At 36.8% G+C, this 16,792-nt stretch overlaps 1 long non-coding RNA gene across 1 annotated transcript in view; it reads left to right on the top strand.

Annotated features, from left to right (window-relative positions):
* The window catches only part of LOC125777774 (uncharacterized), a 72,830-nt gene extending 65,017 nt beyond the window's left edge, over positions 1 to 7,813 (top strand). The window contains exon 2 of the long non-coding RNA XR_007422385.1: positions 3,417 to 7,813. This is a non-coding gene — a long non-coding RNA (uncharacterized LOC125777774). The remainder of the gene's footprint in view (positions 1 to 3,416) is intronic.
* The last annotated feature ends 8,979 nt before the right edge of the window (positions 7,814 to 16,792 follow it).

Here is a 16,792-nt window from a genome sequence, read left to right as displayed (position 1 = left end):
TCAACATTGTATATTCTGGCATATTTTTATTGATGTGGTCTAATTGGGATTTAAAGCAGTCACATTTATTACAAGTATCAGTTTCGGTTGTTTGAATTTTAAGTTCATTGTGTGGACATTGGGACCACAGAATTGTCTTGTTTGTTTTGCTTACAAATGTATTTACTCATATTATTTTTATATTTAGTGATTGTTATGAATTTATTATTACATTGTGCTATCAATGGGTCTAATATAAGTTTCCCATGATGATATTTTAGAGATATTACATTGCTTCGATATGATTGGGTATTTATATATAGTAATGAAGGCGTTGTCTACCCTGACTATATGTATTTCTGCGTATTCTAATATATCTATAGCTGGAAGGGTTATTTTTTCTGTATTCAGGATCCACTTCCACTTCATCTATATTTATTGCACCTGAACAAAATTTATTATTTTTTGCAAAATTTATTGTTATTGTTAAGTCTAACAGTTCCCTGTGTATTTCCTGCAATACCATTCTTTGTTTAATTGCTTTAAGGTTAATCGTTTCTAATAATTTTTCGAAGTGTGAGTTTATTATTTGTTGTTTATTATTATTTTTTATGATATTATTTATTTTTTCTTTTATTGCTATGACATCGTCATGGTCTGGAACTCCAGTTATGAAGCTGAATATACTGCCTAGGAAATTTAATGCTCGTTTGTGTCTCCTTGTTAATAACTGATCATTTAGTGCTTCTATCCTTTGTATGAGCATCGTATCTGCTATTTGCTCATTGTTCTGGTGTCCGTTTATGGATGTTGTTATGGTTTCATAATAGTCTAAGATTGTTGTTAAATTCACTATGTGGAATAAATAATCTTCTTCGTTGTATATGTAAGATGGGTCTGTTTGTGTTAGAATATATTTTTTGTCTTCGACGTTCGTTATATCGTATGTTTTTAGTTGTTTATGTAGTAGTAGTATTGTTATCAGCAATATCCATATTTGTTCTGTTGACATTGCGTATGTTATCCTTGTGTATGATCCTCCCCTTGGTTGTTAAGGCTGGGTCCTCACGGTTTTCTTTTACTATATGTTTTGTATAACGATGACTGGATTTATCTCTTCTGTCTGTTTTTTCGTAGATTATTTGTCCTTTTGGGAAATCTCTGTTTTCTTTTCTTGTTGTGGTATTCAAGCATGTAATTTTGTTTCTTTTTTATTTTTTCTGCTATGTCAGGATGTTGGTTCCTGTTAAAAAATACATCTACTGGTCTTGCTTCGGTTACTGAATGTAGTGTCCTGTTGTATTCTTTTACTGCCTGAAATATTTCTTCATCTGCTATACTTGTCTGCTGCTAATGTCCTAGATATTTCTAGTATCGTTGAATGTAACCGTTCGACTTATGCGTTCGATGTTGAATGATGCACTGCTGTGAGTGTATGTTTAATTTATAGCTTTTTCATTAGTGCTGTTGTGCCGACGCCGATCTGTTATCAGTCCGGTACAGTGGAGGAATATTTGTGTGATGACTTCTTCTATTATTTCATGGAATTGTCGCTTCGTGTCGAGTTTACGTAAGTATGTGTATTTAGAGTAGCGACAAATGCTAGATAAGTATCTCGTGCCGCGTATTTGGAATATTCCATTTGTATTGATGTGCCAGCTAAATTGGGTGTTGGCGTTATTCCGATTACCTACGTGTTTAATTGGATTTCTTTCATATTTGTTCTTTGTACAGTTGTCTGTTTCGTCTCTATACCTTTTGAATCGGTTGCCAAATGTTTGGACTGCTTGTCTGAAGGGATTGAAGGTTGGTTGCTGTCTTGGTTGGACTGGTTGGTTGTTTGGTGGTTGTATGTTTCTTTGACGCGTAGGTCGTCGGAATCGTGTTGAGGAGTCTATTTCCATAGGTTCTACTCTGGGTTGTTGGATCCTTTGAGGAAATGTGTTCCTGTTGTTTAGTGTATAATTGTTTTGCGGATGTGGTCGCATCCTGGGTATGTATTCTAGGTGATGATAGCCGACATCATGTTGGATAGTTCTAGCTATGTATATCGTGAGCTTCTGTGAGTGATGCACAGTATCTGGAGTAAATGCGTTTTTGATTGAGGAACTTCTAATGTCGGAGATGTGTGTTCTCGTGGCTTTTAATTGTGCTTCTTTATTATGTGATGCTAGGACTGCTTCGTTTTTATACGTCATTTCTATTCACTTGATCGTAGTATTCATGTAGTGATGAATTTCCTTGTTGTAACCTTCTCATTTCATCTTCCAGGACATACAGTGGTCGTTGGTCGGCATAGGTTAAGTCAAGCCGATCGATGATTGCATTAAAATTAGTTCTGGTGTTATGGTTAACCAGGACCTGTGATGCACTGCCGGTTATTTTCTCTAAAATTAAGAGCACTGCTTGAGCAAATAAGTTTGTTCCTCTGAATTGCATATCTAATGTTATTCATGTGAGTGGTCACTATTTTTCTCCATGGTCGATATTCTTTAGGATCGCCGCTGAATGTTCCTATTAGTTTGAACATGTTTAGATCTATCTCCTGTGCATTATTATATACACATACGTCGTCCTCTTCACCGCTTGCGGAGTTAATGTTGGGTTAGCTAGTTCCATTGAAGCTATTTTTCGCTGTAGTTCGGTAACTATAGTCTGGAGAGCTTGAATTTCGCCGTCCATTTTTTAGGTTTTAACTTGTTATTAAATTTACACTTTTTATTTATTTTACTTGCGTTGATTTGAAGGATAAAGGTTATCCTTTTACTTTTGATCAGGAGCCACACGCGTAAGGATTTTATTCACTGAATCCTTTTTTGATGTGTGCCCCACGTTGGACGCCAATTAATAACACTTGGGTTATTTTAGTCAAAAAAATATTTCTGCATTGACAGCAGAACGTTCTTTATTCAGTAATATTCAAAATACAAAAGACGAAGCGTGTATGGTTATGCTTCTATTTATACTAATGGGTAATGTACAATAGATATAATTTGTCGTTCTTGATAATGTAGTTTAGTGTTATCACGTACTTTGGACATTGACCCTTTGCGTGTGGTCGGTTGTTGCCATGTGATAGTGATGTGTTGTAAATTACATGTGCCTTAACTCGCTCGCGACTGCAACTGATGTTTCCAATGCATTAAGTACTATGGAAACATATTTTAATAATGTGAAACATACACAAGCATTTATGTAGGATAGCCCTTAAAAACAAACGCACTTGGTTCAAGTTCAACTTTATGATTACACTTTTATTTAAACGCTTTTAGTTAAACACTTTTATTTAAAATACTTATGTTATAAATGTTAAATGTTCCTTTGAACTGAATGTGTGAAGTTTGACCGTCTTGTACGTGTGGCGACTGTTTAACGACTGTGTTCTTGTCCTGTTTGTTAAGTTGGTTGTGCCCTATCAGTGCTGCCTATTGTCATAGGTCAGTGTTGCCCTTTGTAAGTGAAGTGAGTATGCGTACGTCTTAATAGGTGTGTCCACTACGTGTTGTCTTGTCATCGCTTCCCACATTTATGAACTTACCTCCCTCCACTTGGCTGCCGGCCGAGTTGGACCTTTTAAGGCATTTAAATTATCTGCTAACTTCGACCAAAGTATTTGCAGCCCTTGAGGGTTGGCTGGAGTTAGCTTCCGACGTTGCAACTCAGGATGCTCGTATAATGGTGCAGCTGCTCCTGAGTTGTCCTTTCCGTTTTTATATGCCTAGAAATATATGAAATTATTATATAAATTAAAGGACAATGTGCTTTCCTTTGTTAATTTATTTAAACGTATGCAATTTTTCACACTTTATGGCGATGTTACTCGCTTGGTTGCTAATTACTTAATAATCTATTGTCCATCGATGTCGCTTTACTAAACCTCTGTCAGCGTTAGTTAGTGCGTTGAGCAGAGCAGCAGCTTCCCTTGCGGTCCTCTACTAATTGTTGCTAAGCGTATGCTAAGGTAGGCGAGGTTTGTGGTTGCTTTCGCGTGCCTGGTGCTTTGGCGCTACTGTTGTTGCTCTGCATGCAGCCGTCCAAGCCAAGCGCTATCAAAACGCGTGTCCCATCTAATACGTATGTTGTTACCAAGCTAAAGTAAGCGAGATTTGTTGCTACTTTGGCGTACGGTAGTTTTTGGCGGTGCAATAACTTGTTGTTAACCCTAGAAGGGTACTGTGGGTAAAATTTACTCACATACGGAATAGATTTGTTCATAAATCAGCAGGTTGGCCACACTGAAAGTCAAGCCACTAGCAGTGCTTGTCCCACTCTGTCATTAATCGGCTGCCGCAAGCATTGAATGGTGTTGTTTGATTTATCGCGCTTGTGGACAATTTAAAAAAAGTTAGTGAGTAAAATTTACTTATCGGTACCCTTTACGTACTAAATTGTGTGAGTCAAATTTACTCATCGGTACTCTTTACGTACTAAATTGTGTGAGTAAAATTTACTCATCGGTACCTATAAGCGCCTACAATTTAACCGTACCCTTCTAGGGTTAAGTGAGTGTTATGCGTTGTTGCCCTGCATTCAGACACCCAAGCCAAGCGCTATCACTAAGCGTGGTTTGCCGAGGTACATACATATATTTAGTATGTTGTTGTCACCAAGCGCCTGTTGTTATTGCTAGGCGCGCTCTTAACATATTATAATAATATGAGCATTATTAAAGCATTTGAGTGTGAGTTTGAAAGCAACTCAATAGGAGGTGGAACGCAAACACTCATGTTAGGACCAGCAACATCGATGTTGGCAACGCCAGTTACCTTAACTTATATATATATACTTAAAATTTGCAAAATTACTTACATATGCTGATTATCCATTTGTGTGTCCATTTTTGTTTGCTTATTTTTATTAAAACAGCTGTTTGACAGCAAAAAGCTTTTTACCTCATGTGGTGACTTTTTTAAGCTTTTTTCTTATGAGGTTTGAGCAAGAATAGCTTCACAAAATATGCCTCACAAGAAATCTCTCAAATTTTTCCTCCCAACTCAGTTGAGAGGTTTTTTCAGAATAGAACTGTAAAGTTATTTTTGTAGTATTGTTTAGACCGTGCACTTGACACCAGCACAAGATATAAACAATTTCTTATCAAGGGTATTTCAAAATAATAATACATCTGGTGTATCGTATATGAGACGGTAGGTCTAAATGGGTTAAGATTGTAAAGTCTATTTCTTAAATCATAGAATTTACTTGTTAACTCTTCATTTTCGTGCTGTCTAGAGAGCATATTTCGTTTATTTCGCAGTCTTCAATATTTTTTTCTAATTCTGTTAATAAGAATTGAAGTCTGCGAACTAAACCAAGATTTGGAAAGTATTTAATTTTCCTGGGAGTACTATTTTCTTGAATTATAGCTATCAATTCGCTTAACTTGGCACATGCTGTCAAATAAAGCGTACCTACCGTCCCTTCAACATCATTTTTAAAATAATTATATATTTTTATTTTTGGGATCTTTGAACAATTCTAAATAGTTTCGTTGAAATTCTGACCATTTTTTGTCCAAACTATCTTGGAGTTTTTCTAGATTTCCTATTTCTTCATTTATATATTATAGTATGGATATGAAGTTTTTGCGGTTTTGCAGTCAAATCTGCTATACCATAATGAGAAAATACGACATGGCATCTTGAGAATAGTGCTCGTCCGATCAACATTCTTTGTATTTCCATTAATCACATCTCGAAGGTGAATATACTCTTCAGATCGGAGTTTGGTTTGATTCAACCTCATGAATGTTAATCTCTACGTTTCAATTTTAACAAACATGTAGGCAATGTTTTTTTATACAATACACTTTGTTTTTATTTTATTTTAATTCACGTACAAAGTCTTAGTTTAAATGATTTTTGTTTTACATTTATGTTTTTAAAATATAAATTGCGACTTGCTCGCGGCGCTGGTCAACTTCAACTGTCGTTGTCAGCTGTTCTTGTCCGTGTTAGGGTTCGTTTCATTAGTTTCGTCAAGTTCGGTCAATTTGTCAGGGATGTAATTACCCCGTTAAGCGCACAATTTTCTCCTCAAGTGGACTTATACGTTGTAAACGACATTGCCTTCCCCTGTGCTCATCATTTCTTATTGCTAGTTAGCTTGCGTTTGATATAGCACTTCCAGTCAATCCAAACCTGTAACAAAACGTTAGATTTTACAAATTCGTTTTCAATTCAATTTATACCTTATCTTTCTCCATGCATTTGAGTCTTTTGATGGTGGACCAAGTGCATTTAAATTCTTAAAAATTATATCCCTCTCCTATTAAAATATCTATCATCAAATAATTATATTGGGTTCCAAAATAATAAAAGTCTCACCAAATAATACCATCTCTCGATGACTAAGAGATGATTATGATTAGTGACACATCTTAACTTAGATGACAGAACATATTGTTCGCTAAAATAATTATGATTAACTGCTATAATACATACCTTGAAAGTTGTTTGTTGACCCAAATGAAGTCATTTGAAAGCAATTGTTATATTGTTGGAAATTTGTCAAAAAGTGTATGGAATCTGTTCCTATTTCTGAAACGAATGAGTGCAATGTCTCTGGTGGTGGTTCCAATGGTATCAATTTCACTTTACCATTTGCGCAATAGAATCGATTAGCTTCGTTTTTATATGTATTTCAATGCCTTACAATGTGAGCAAACCGAGTGAACGTATCTAAATAGCTTAATATTTACCGAGAGTGATATCAACTATTTTAATCTTAGTTAAAGCCTTTTTTCCCGCTTTTCCATCGCAGTTGCATAGCTACACCAACTCGTCACTAAATAATGACTGCATTACTTTCTCTACCGACCCCTTTTATATAAAATATAATAATTTTATATCAATAAATACCTTCTCAGCAAGAGCGCTTACTACAGCTGATAGCCGATTTATAATGTCTTCTTGCCGAGATTCTATTCTACCAAGGGTGTCAAGGATGTTCTGCAGTACCAACGCAGTATCGCCACTTTTATTAGGTTGGAGTTGGGTGGGCCATACGTTGCGAATGGGGTTCGGCGATACGAAATCGACTCATTTCTCCTCCTATGAAGAAAGTTACAATGCAAAACATATAAGTAAAATAAAGTAATTTTACCATCTCGCTACCGTGCACTAATGCTATGTAAAATTATAAAATAAATTATGAGGAATTCAAATAAATTTATTCCTTATTGAAATAGAAAAATACTTATATTTTAAATCTACTTTTTTAATAATTTGAATGTCCTCATCTATAATTTTACCTACTAGAATACCTAAACCAGATGAGGACACCAAAGGCTCTCTGAAAACATCACCAACTTTTGTCAAAATAACACAACGAAAAGTATCAGGTTGGTTTTGTTGGTTGACAATTTTCAAAGACCCTATTTTATTGCTAAAAAAGAAACTATCTTTATCTTTTTGCAATTAATAATAAACCTATCTATTTGAGGAATTTTTATTTTGAAATTTCGTAAGACTTGTTTGCCTTGACGTATATTGCGTTGAGTTCAACTCTTTTTATTTCCAGAGTATAAATAGACTCATCTTCGGGTTGGTTGTAGTAGTGCTCCTCAATATATTCAAATAAATCGGAAATACAGAACTTGAATTCTTCCATTATCGATAAAAAATCCACTTACCTTTTTTTTCTAAACGTCTGTCGGTAAAGTTAAGTCCCATACTATCAAAATTCCCGAAATGCCTTGAGAGGCTCATGGCCGGTAAGCAGGAAACCAGAAGGAGTCAGTCGCTATATGCACAACACTTACAGAGGGACTCGAGCTGCCCAAGCAGAGAGTCCATCATGAGGTTCCAAATATATGAACCCATTCTCAGCTTAGTTAAGGGGTTACATGGGTTTCCTCGGGCAAAAAACGGTCCTTTTTCAATATTTCTTTTTTACATATAAAAAATTAAATATTATAATTAAATTTTTTTTATTTAAAAGACTCATATTTAATAAACATTTTGTATAATTTTCCAAAAAAATATCAAAATGGCAGTCATTACGATGCCATTTCCGGCAGTCCCTCGGAAAAAAGGTGCATCAGCGTTGTCAGCAGAACTTCTTCCAGGATCATCTGAATCATTTGTATCACTCGATCGCAGCTAAGTTAATTTAAAGAGCCCTTGAAGTCAACAAATATGCCAAAGACATTCTGACCGCCCATTATGTAAATTTTACCATTCAAAGTCACTGTGTTCAAATATCATTGAACATGCTTACTTATAGCAAAGCCGAAATATTATTAAAAATAAATATCTCGAGCTGCCCAAGCAGAGAGTCCATCATGAGGTAGGTTCCAAATATAATATATGAACCCATCCATGCTAGGGAATAGGGAAAGTTTTCTGTCTGAAAAGTAACTCCGACAAAGAGTAATTTCCGGACAGCCAAGTTCCTCCAGTCGTTGTATCACTCGATCGCAGCTAAGTTAATTTAAGGCTCCCTTGAAGTCAACAAATATGCCAAAGACACTCTGACCGCCCATTACGTAAATTTTACCATTCAAAGTCCCGGTGTTCAAATATCATTGAACATGCTTACTTATCAGTAAAACCGAAATACTATTAAAAATAAATGTCTATTTTCAAACATACAAGTTATAGGACCTTTACTTCGGAACCGAAAAAAAATGTTTTTTAATTTTTTGTAAGGTCCGTATGACCTTCTTTATTAAAAAATTAAATTGCAACTGATTTTACATTTTATACTTAAGTTAAAAAGTAACCTTATTCTACCTGTTCCTTATATTATAATTCTTAGGATTTGTACCTTTAGCTGCCCGTGGCGGATGTTACTTCCTGTTGACAAATATTAGCGTCAGCTATAATTATATGTTAACTTAAAATGTTAAAATGTCGACGATATGCTCTTTGTGTTAAAATAATTGATCTCTGGTTTAAATAATAAAATTCTATTGTTCTGGTTCTCTGTTCAGTTGTGTACCTCTCCATTATAACTTCTCCAAGTGTTGTCTATATAATCTGTGTTAATACCTCAATATAGTTTCTTACAATCCTTACCTCTGGTGGGGGGCAATGCAAGACTTTTATTTAGGGAGATCTTATTCATTCTCGGCAGTTTTAATATCTGCGCTGCTTCTTCGCCTATCATCAATTGTTATGCTTTTGAATCTTCTGCATTGCAGTAAAGTGTGACCTATAATTTTACAATAGGAACACATCTGCTTGATTGGCTGTATTGTATTATTCAAGGTATTATTGACCTTGAACATATGTTGTTTACGATTTTTACTAAGATGTTCTTTATCAGCCACTGCTTTCAATGTTTGAAAGTGTTGATCCAAAAAATCTCTGATGTCCGATAATTGTTGAATTTCTCTCGTCTTTTTAACTGTTTGCTCATATAATTTCAGTCCTTCTTTGTCTAACTTCCGGACAATTACACGCGCAATAAATGGATCAGCTTGTTCAATGCTTATTCCCAGTGACTGTATAGCGACATAGAAGACAGTCATTTGTTGTATCTAATAGTTGTCTCACGCTTTCAGCATTGTCACTATTTATATTTGGTTGATCCCACTGTGTTGTGAACAGAATTCTTTGGTTGTCATACCTTTGTTTTAGCAGACTCCATGCTGGTTCATAATTTTTTGTTGAAATCTGTAGGTGCTGTATTAAACGCGCAGCTTCGCCTTTTAAGCTGAGACGAAGACGCAGCATTTTTTTTGCGCTCGGCAACAGCTCGTTATTGTGTACCATTTCTTGGAACACGTTATAAAAATTTGCCCATTCCTTAATATCGCCATAGAATATTGGAATTTTTAATTTTTCTAAATCCAAGTTAGGGCAATAAGAAATGTTAGGCACTTTTTTTTTAATTTCTTTTTTAGTTTCTGAAGTTCTTCGTAATATTCGTCATATATTTTTTCGAATATGTCTTCGATTTCAACATTAAAATCTAATTTGCTTTTTAGATTTTGGATGTCTGTAAATGAACAGTCTAAGCCTTTTATTTGATCTTTGTCGATCATTAATTCCATGCTTAGATCTTCCATTTTTCATCTGAGGTTTTCAATTTTCCTCATGAATATGGAAGTCGATTGATCTGGGTTATTGCATCGTATTTGAACTGTTTCAATTTGCTGATCAAATTCGACTAAAGGTTTGTCTTTTGCAATGCTTATCTTTAATGCATTGATTGCCTCTTCGATTTTAATCATAGTGTTATTGTATACGTTCTTCTTGAAGTAATCTTCTTCTCCTATACCATTCGCCATTAGCTTTTCGTGGTTGGTATCGAGTTCTTTTTGGTACTTTTCAAGAATTTTAATGTTTTCTTTAATTTTTGTTTTCTTTAATGCCTTTCCTGTAATATTATTGGTTGTGTAAGTTAAGCAGGTTAGGTTTTATTAATAAACTTTATTAATTAATTTATCACTTGTAACTAATGAGTTGTCTCGAAGAACTGTCAGGTGTTGTTCTTATTGTTGCGCACAGTGATCTTATGCGCTTTATTATACTGTTGCTGGGTTACCTAACTAACCCAAGCGCATGGTGAAGCTGTTGTTAAGCAAGCGATGAACTCGTGCGCCGAGTTGGGCTGTTGGCGGGCTGCTTGGCTAACCCATGCACACGGTAGAGCTGTTACTGGGCGGCTTAAACTGCATACACATGCGCGAGGTGTTGCTGTTGTTAGGTGGTGATAGAATTACGCGCTATCCTGCGTCGTTGCGATGTTGCTAGGCAAACACATGGGCGCAGTGTTCTTAAGCGCCGGACTGTTCCGTTGTTGGACAGCTTAGAAAACATATGCGCGAGGTGTTGATGTTGCTAAGCGCCACTGTCGAAAGGTTGCGTGGTGATGACATGCGCTAAGCTGTGTTGTTGCAATGCTGCATTCGAGCGCAATATAATAACTTCCATGTCATCTAATTTCGCGCCAGATGCAGAAAGTTCCGTTATTAGATCATCAGATATATTAAAATGGTTTATCAAATCCATATCGCCTTTTAATTTTAGTGAAAGTAATTGTTTACGGACGGACAACTGTGTAGCCAAACTTTTGCGTTCATATATTGACTCTAAATTATGAAAAATTTCCTTAGCACTGCAATCATTTGTGACAAAACTTAAGAAAGAATCACTTAAATATTCAATAATTGTATTTTTGGCCAATTTCTTCAACTTTTTCCACTCATCACCTTTTTCAACAGCACTTTTCTCAGTAACTTCACCACCAGTTTCATCAATTACTTTCATCGAATCATTTTCGCTTAAAAGCGCTCTAACTCGAAATTTTCAAATCGCATATTTTTCACCGTCGAACGGCTTTATATTTCTTTTTGATTTTTCCATGATAATAAATGTAAATCACAAGGTGTACTTATCTTCGATGGGGATCTGGGCCCATAACCTGTAGAAAATCTGTAGAAAACAGATCAATCCACAGAGCCTTTAGGTAGTGGAACACAGATATTAATCCTTAATATCTTCTTGGTTTGTCTTGATTTCTCGTTTTGTATATTTCCAGTAGGAACAAATAAAGAAAACACTTTGTTGCGGATATTTTAATTTATAGCAGACACATGTGTTTATTGTTCAAGGAACCAAGTAGAAAGAGAACGAAAAGTAGAAAGGAAAAAGTAAGGCCGTATAATCCAGAAATGACAAATAAATATTGATATTCGATATATAAATTGCAAATAACCGTCTTGTTTTTGTTATATTGCTTTATTGATCAGACAGACCATCCTGACTGATGAGTTCTCTGTTTAAAACTAAACTTACATTCTAAATGTCTTAAACCTGCACCTTGTCTCAGTTGTTGTGGAGTTATTGCAGCGGATACGACGCCGACGCTTGCGTTGGCAGTTTGCCGCTCCCGCTGTGCCTTACCTGTCAGCGTGGGAATGTGAATTCGCTGACTCAGGCCACGCGCGGACTTTGTTGTTGACGAAATGCTGCTTATGTTGACTGCTAGCTGCCAGCGTGAGAATGTGGATTCGCTGACTCAGGCCACGCGCGGACTTTATTGTTGATAAAGGGCAGCTTATGTTAACTCCTCCCCTTCTAAATGAAGGCCGTCCACGGACTTCTTAAGATTGTTTATGACGTTCTGAAGATTCTGGGATTTGAGTCTTCTTTTTCGCTCTCGGTATAGTTTAATTAGACCGTAACAGGTAATTAGTATGACAATGCTAGTGAGACCTGATATCGTTGGTCCCATCATAGTCCTCCCTTCGATTTTCCCGATAAAACGCAGGTTTTCCATACTTATCTTGTGAAGGTATGGAAGACTCAAAATCTCTTGATGACTGGTGATATTGAGGAGCGCCGTCGTTGCTGATCCTGGTAATTTTTTAAACATGCCGTTTACGTTTTTGAAGTAGGATCCATTAATTTGAATCTCATTTTCGAAGGAAAGTAAATAAGTTCCCTTTATGGTCTTCTCGGTGTCTGCGGTAGTCTTGACTAAAGCGGTATTATCGTTAATGATGATTATGCCATCATCGACCACCATAATTGGTTCAAGGTGGCTAGGGCGAGTGCTGCAGTGGGCAACATTACCAGAATGAAGCTGCTGCGCGCACGTTGGATGTTGTAATTTTTTGCAAAACGTTGATGTGAGCGTTGCGCTGCAATTTCCAATCGCCATAATTTGATTATGACAATCGGCAACATTGTTGTCATTCCCAAGGTGCAGGATTGTTCCGTTGTGTTGGACAGGAAAAATAATAATTCTCTTACAGACTAGTACTGGCTTGGGATATTTGATAATAAAATGTAGAAGATTACCATCTAATAGAACCTTAATATATGATACCTCCATTAAATCAGTGATAGTTGTGTTTGTAGAGTGCATTTCAATAATGTTTTTTATATCATTTGAGTTTAACAACATGGGATTTATTATCCCTATCTTTGCAAGGGTAGTAGTTGAAATTAAAGTTTCAATTTCATTTATAATGATCCTATTTCTTGCAAGCAACATTTCATACAAGTGACCAGTGTCAATCTGTCCAGCTTTTGAGTTTTTAATGATGTGGTTAACCGTTTCCGTCAGTTCATTTATCTTTTCTTGTATCCTTGTGTTTATTTCTACTTGATGTCGCTCTGAGTCTACGAGTTCCTGTTGTCGGAACTTTAAGTTTTCGAAATCGTCAAAGTCAGGCGTACCTGCGATAACCTTTAGGGCAGTACCTAAAACGTTAATGCTCCTAGCCTGCCTGTGATGGATGTCCAGTGTTGGGGTGGTGCGTTTACGATGTCCACACCAAAACTATTCCTCAACAATGTGGTTATCGTTTCAGAATTTAGAGAAGCTTCATTATCACAATAAATTGTTTTTGTGTTTGGAAATATATTCATTAACTGAATGATTGGGACCTTTACATCCACAATTGTTCGAGAAGGTATAGGCTGCACCACCGCAAATTTTGAGAATTTGTCCAGACAGGTAAGAAAGTACTTTTTATCTGTCGAAAAGATATCAATGTGCAACATTTCCCCGGTATAGGAGGGGATTGGAGTTACACCATGTTCCTGCTTACGTGGGTGTCTGTCGTATTTGGCCTTACCACAGATCCTACAATTCGCGACAACTTCATTCGCCAAATTTGTCATCTTTGGGAAATAGTAATCGCAGAGGATTTGTTTAATATTCTCCTGGGCTGCTCTGTGAGCTCGATTGTGCTCAGCAACAACAATCTCCCTCTGCTCGTTTTTGTTGACAATATCAGACACCATGTTTTTGCAGTGCCAAAACTTTGTTGACGGAAAACTCCTTACTAATTCATCTTGTATGCTGGCCAATGTTGGTAGATCGCAATGTATGGCATTTACCACATTTGGGTTTACAGCTATTTTTATCTCCTCAATAAGGTGCTTCCTATTTGTAAATTGAATTATATGACGAGTTTTATTGCCAAAGTATATGAAATTTCGTCTTAAAGTCATGTCTGCTTCTTCTAAAACGATTTGGTTTCGGAAGCAATTTAATGGTTTCTCAGTTCCTTCTATCGTATAGGATAGTGACATTTCGCTGTGGACTGTAGCCAAATCTGATTGGGCATTCTCCTCTAGAGCGTGGATGTTCTGTCGTGATAGCGCGTCAGCAACATGATTTTCCTTGCCCGGTTTGTAAAAAATTTTAGCGTTGTGCTCGTCGATAAACGCTTTCCAGCGTTTAATTTTGGCATTTGGGTTTCGGTCTGAAACCGCAAACGTAAGTGGCTGATGGTCTGTAAAAATGTTTAAATTTTTAACGCCATAGAGATAGATTCTAAGGGTTTTTAGGGCCCAGACTATGGCAAGTAACTCGCGTTCGTTAGTTGCGAAGTTTTGCTCACGATCTTTCAAAGTCCTTGAAATAAAGGTGATTGGCCTATTGTCTTGTGACAGTACTGCTCCTATACCCAAAGATGAAGCGTCTGTCGTTAGATCAAATGGCTTCCTGAAGTCTGGGTAGAGTAACATAACATCCTCCGATGTAAGGACTTCCTTCAATTTGTTAAAAGCAAGTGATTGTTTTTCGTCTAATTCCACTTTAATCTTTTTCGATTGTGTGGCGCTAACCTTGCCGTTTTCTCTTTTCAAAATATCTGTTAAAGGCTTTGCTATTGCCGCAAAGTCCTTAATAAAACAAAGATAGTAGCTTGCTAAACCTAGAAAGGATCTGACATTGAAAAGAGTGGCGGGCTTCTCGTAGTTATGTATAGCATCTACTTTGCTGCGGCTCGTTTTAATGCCTCCCCTAGACACAACAAAGCCTAAGTATTCAACGCTTTCCTTAAAAAATTGTGATTTCTCGCGCGAAATTCTCATATTAGCTTCATGTAACCTTTTTAACACCCACTCGATATGCTCGACATGTTTTTCTTCGGTTTCTGAAAAGATAATAACGTCATCGACGTAAACGTAACAGGACTTTCCTATTTGTTCTCTCAGTACGTCGTCGATAGCCCTTTGAAAAATGCTGGGCGCATTCTTCAATCAAAAAGGAAGCCTGCAGAATTCGTATTTTCCGTTGCCTACCGAGAAAGCGGTCTTTTCCCTATCGGATTCTGCGAGAATTATTTGGTGGAAGCCCGATTTCAGGTCGAGTGTTGTGAAATACTTGGCCCTTCCTAGATTTGATAGTATTATGGTTACATTGGGGATGGGATATTTGTCATCGATGGTTTTTTCGTTTAATTTTCTGAAGTCTATTACAAGACGTTTCTTCACATTGCCTTGTGCGTCCATTCCTTTTTTATCTACAACCCATATTGGGTTGTTGTATGGTGACCTAGACGGTCGGATAATACCATTTCTTAGTAAATCGCGAATTTCAGTATTCACGAATTCCGCTACACCCATTGGATAAGGGTATAGCTTAGAATACACCGGGTCGTCACTTTCGGTGCGAATAGTGGCGACAATATTTGTGTTAAATGGTAGGGCCTCATTAGGATCAGAAAAAACGCGTAATAAATTTTTCAACATTTTCTGAAATTTGCCCTTTACAACCTCGGGGACTTCTATGTCCTCTACTCGTGTGAAATTCACATTTGCACACTTTGAAAACTTTATTTCTTCTGAGCCATTATTAGTTATTATTCTTTTTGATTTTAGATCTATTGTTGCGTTTGTTTGCGTTAGCAAATCCAGACCTACTATTCCGTCGAACGTTGAAAGAGACGGGAGAATAAAAAAGGTAGTGTTTGTGTCAAAAAGGTTTACCGTGCATTTTTCTTTAATGTGAGTAAAGCCATGGATTGACTTTACCAAGAAAGAATTCTCGACAGGTGCTATGTGCTTAAGCACTTTTAGAGGCTTTATATAGTTCTTTGATGCCCCCGTATCAATCAATAATTTTAGTTTTCTCCCTGCAACTGTTCTTTCAATGAACGGTAGCAAGGAGTCCTGTCTAAAAAATTTAACTGGTTAGGTTCAGTAAGGTCGTCTTCGATTGATGAGGCCTCTGAGTTTGCTACCTCATGATACGTCGTATCTTCTTGATTAGAAGTAGAATTTACGTTTGGCAGGTAGTTAACCCGTTGTTGTTTTGGTCCTGTGAATTTTGCAGAATCATTACTTGGTCTCTTCACTGTCTGTCCGTATTTTTGATTTTGATTATTAGGATATCGAGATGAGTATCCACTATTTTTCTGTTGTGCTGAAAGTTCTCTGAAGCGTTGCGAGGTATCAACGTCCATTGGCTGTACTGGCTCTAGTTTCGGCGGAGTCCTGCTGTTGAAGTCCCGCGTTCTGTTAAAATGGGGATTTTTCGCAAGATACGTGTCATTCGTCTGATATCTACTCCTTGTACCTTTTTGCCTAGATTGCTCTATATTTAGCCTTTGGGATTTGTCTTCCAGGTTCCTGGCATATGTGCTTGCGAACTGGTATCGCTCATGGTTAGATTCCACCTCCTGTGCTAACGCTAGAGCCGAAGGTAGATCTTTAGGCCGGGCTGAGAATAACACATCACTAAGGGGTTTCTTAGTCCCTGAAATAAATACGCGTAATGCATCCATTCTGTATTTTTCGTTCAGTGATGCAGCAATTGATTTTTCGTAAGTCATTATCGTTTTGTTAGTTAAAAGGGTTAACTTTTTCTCTACCTCGTCGTAATATTGTAGTAGTGACAAACTTCCTTGGCGGAGAGTTGACATCTCCTGTTCGATGAAGTAAATTGGTCGTTTGTAGGAATAACTAAAATCGAGTCGATTAATTATGGCCTTAAAATTTAGAACGGTATTAAATGAGGCCAGAACCATGTCGGCCGGGCCTTTAACTTTATTCCTAATGATGGCAACAGCCTGATAATGTTTGCTGCTACCCTCATAGCCCTCAAAAACTTTGTAGGCGGTGTG

The sequence above is a fragment of the Bactrocera dorsalis genome, chromosome 3 (assembly GCF_023373825.1).
Source record: "Bactrocera dorsalis isolate Fly_Bdor chromosome 3, ASM2337382v1, whole genome shotgun sequence".
Lineage (NCBI taxonomy): Eukaryota > Metazoa > Arthropoda > Insecta > Diptera > Tephritidae > Bactrocera > Bactrocera dorsalis.
This window is presented reverse-complemented; position numbering and strand designations above follow the sequence as displayed.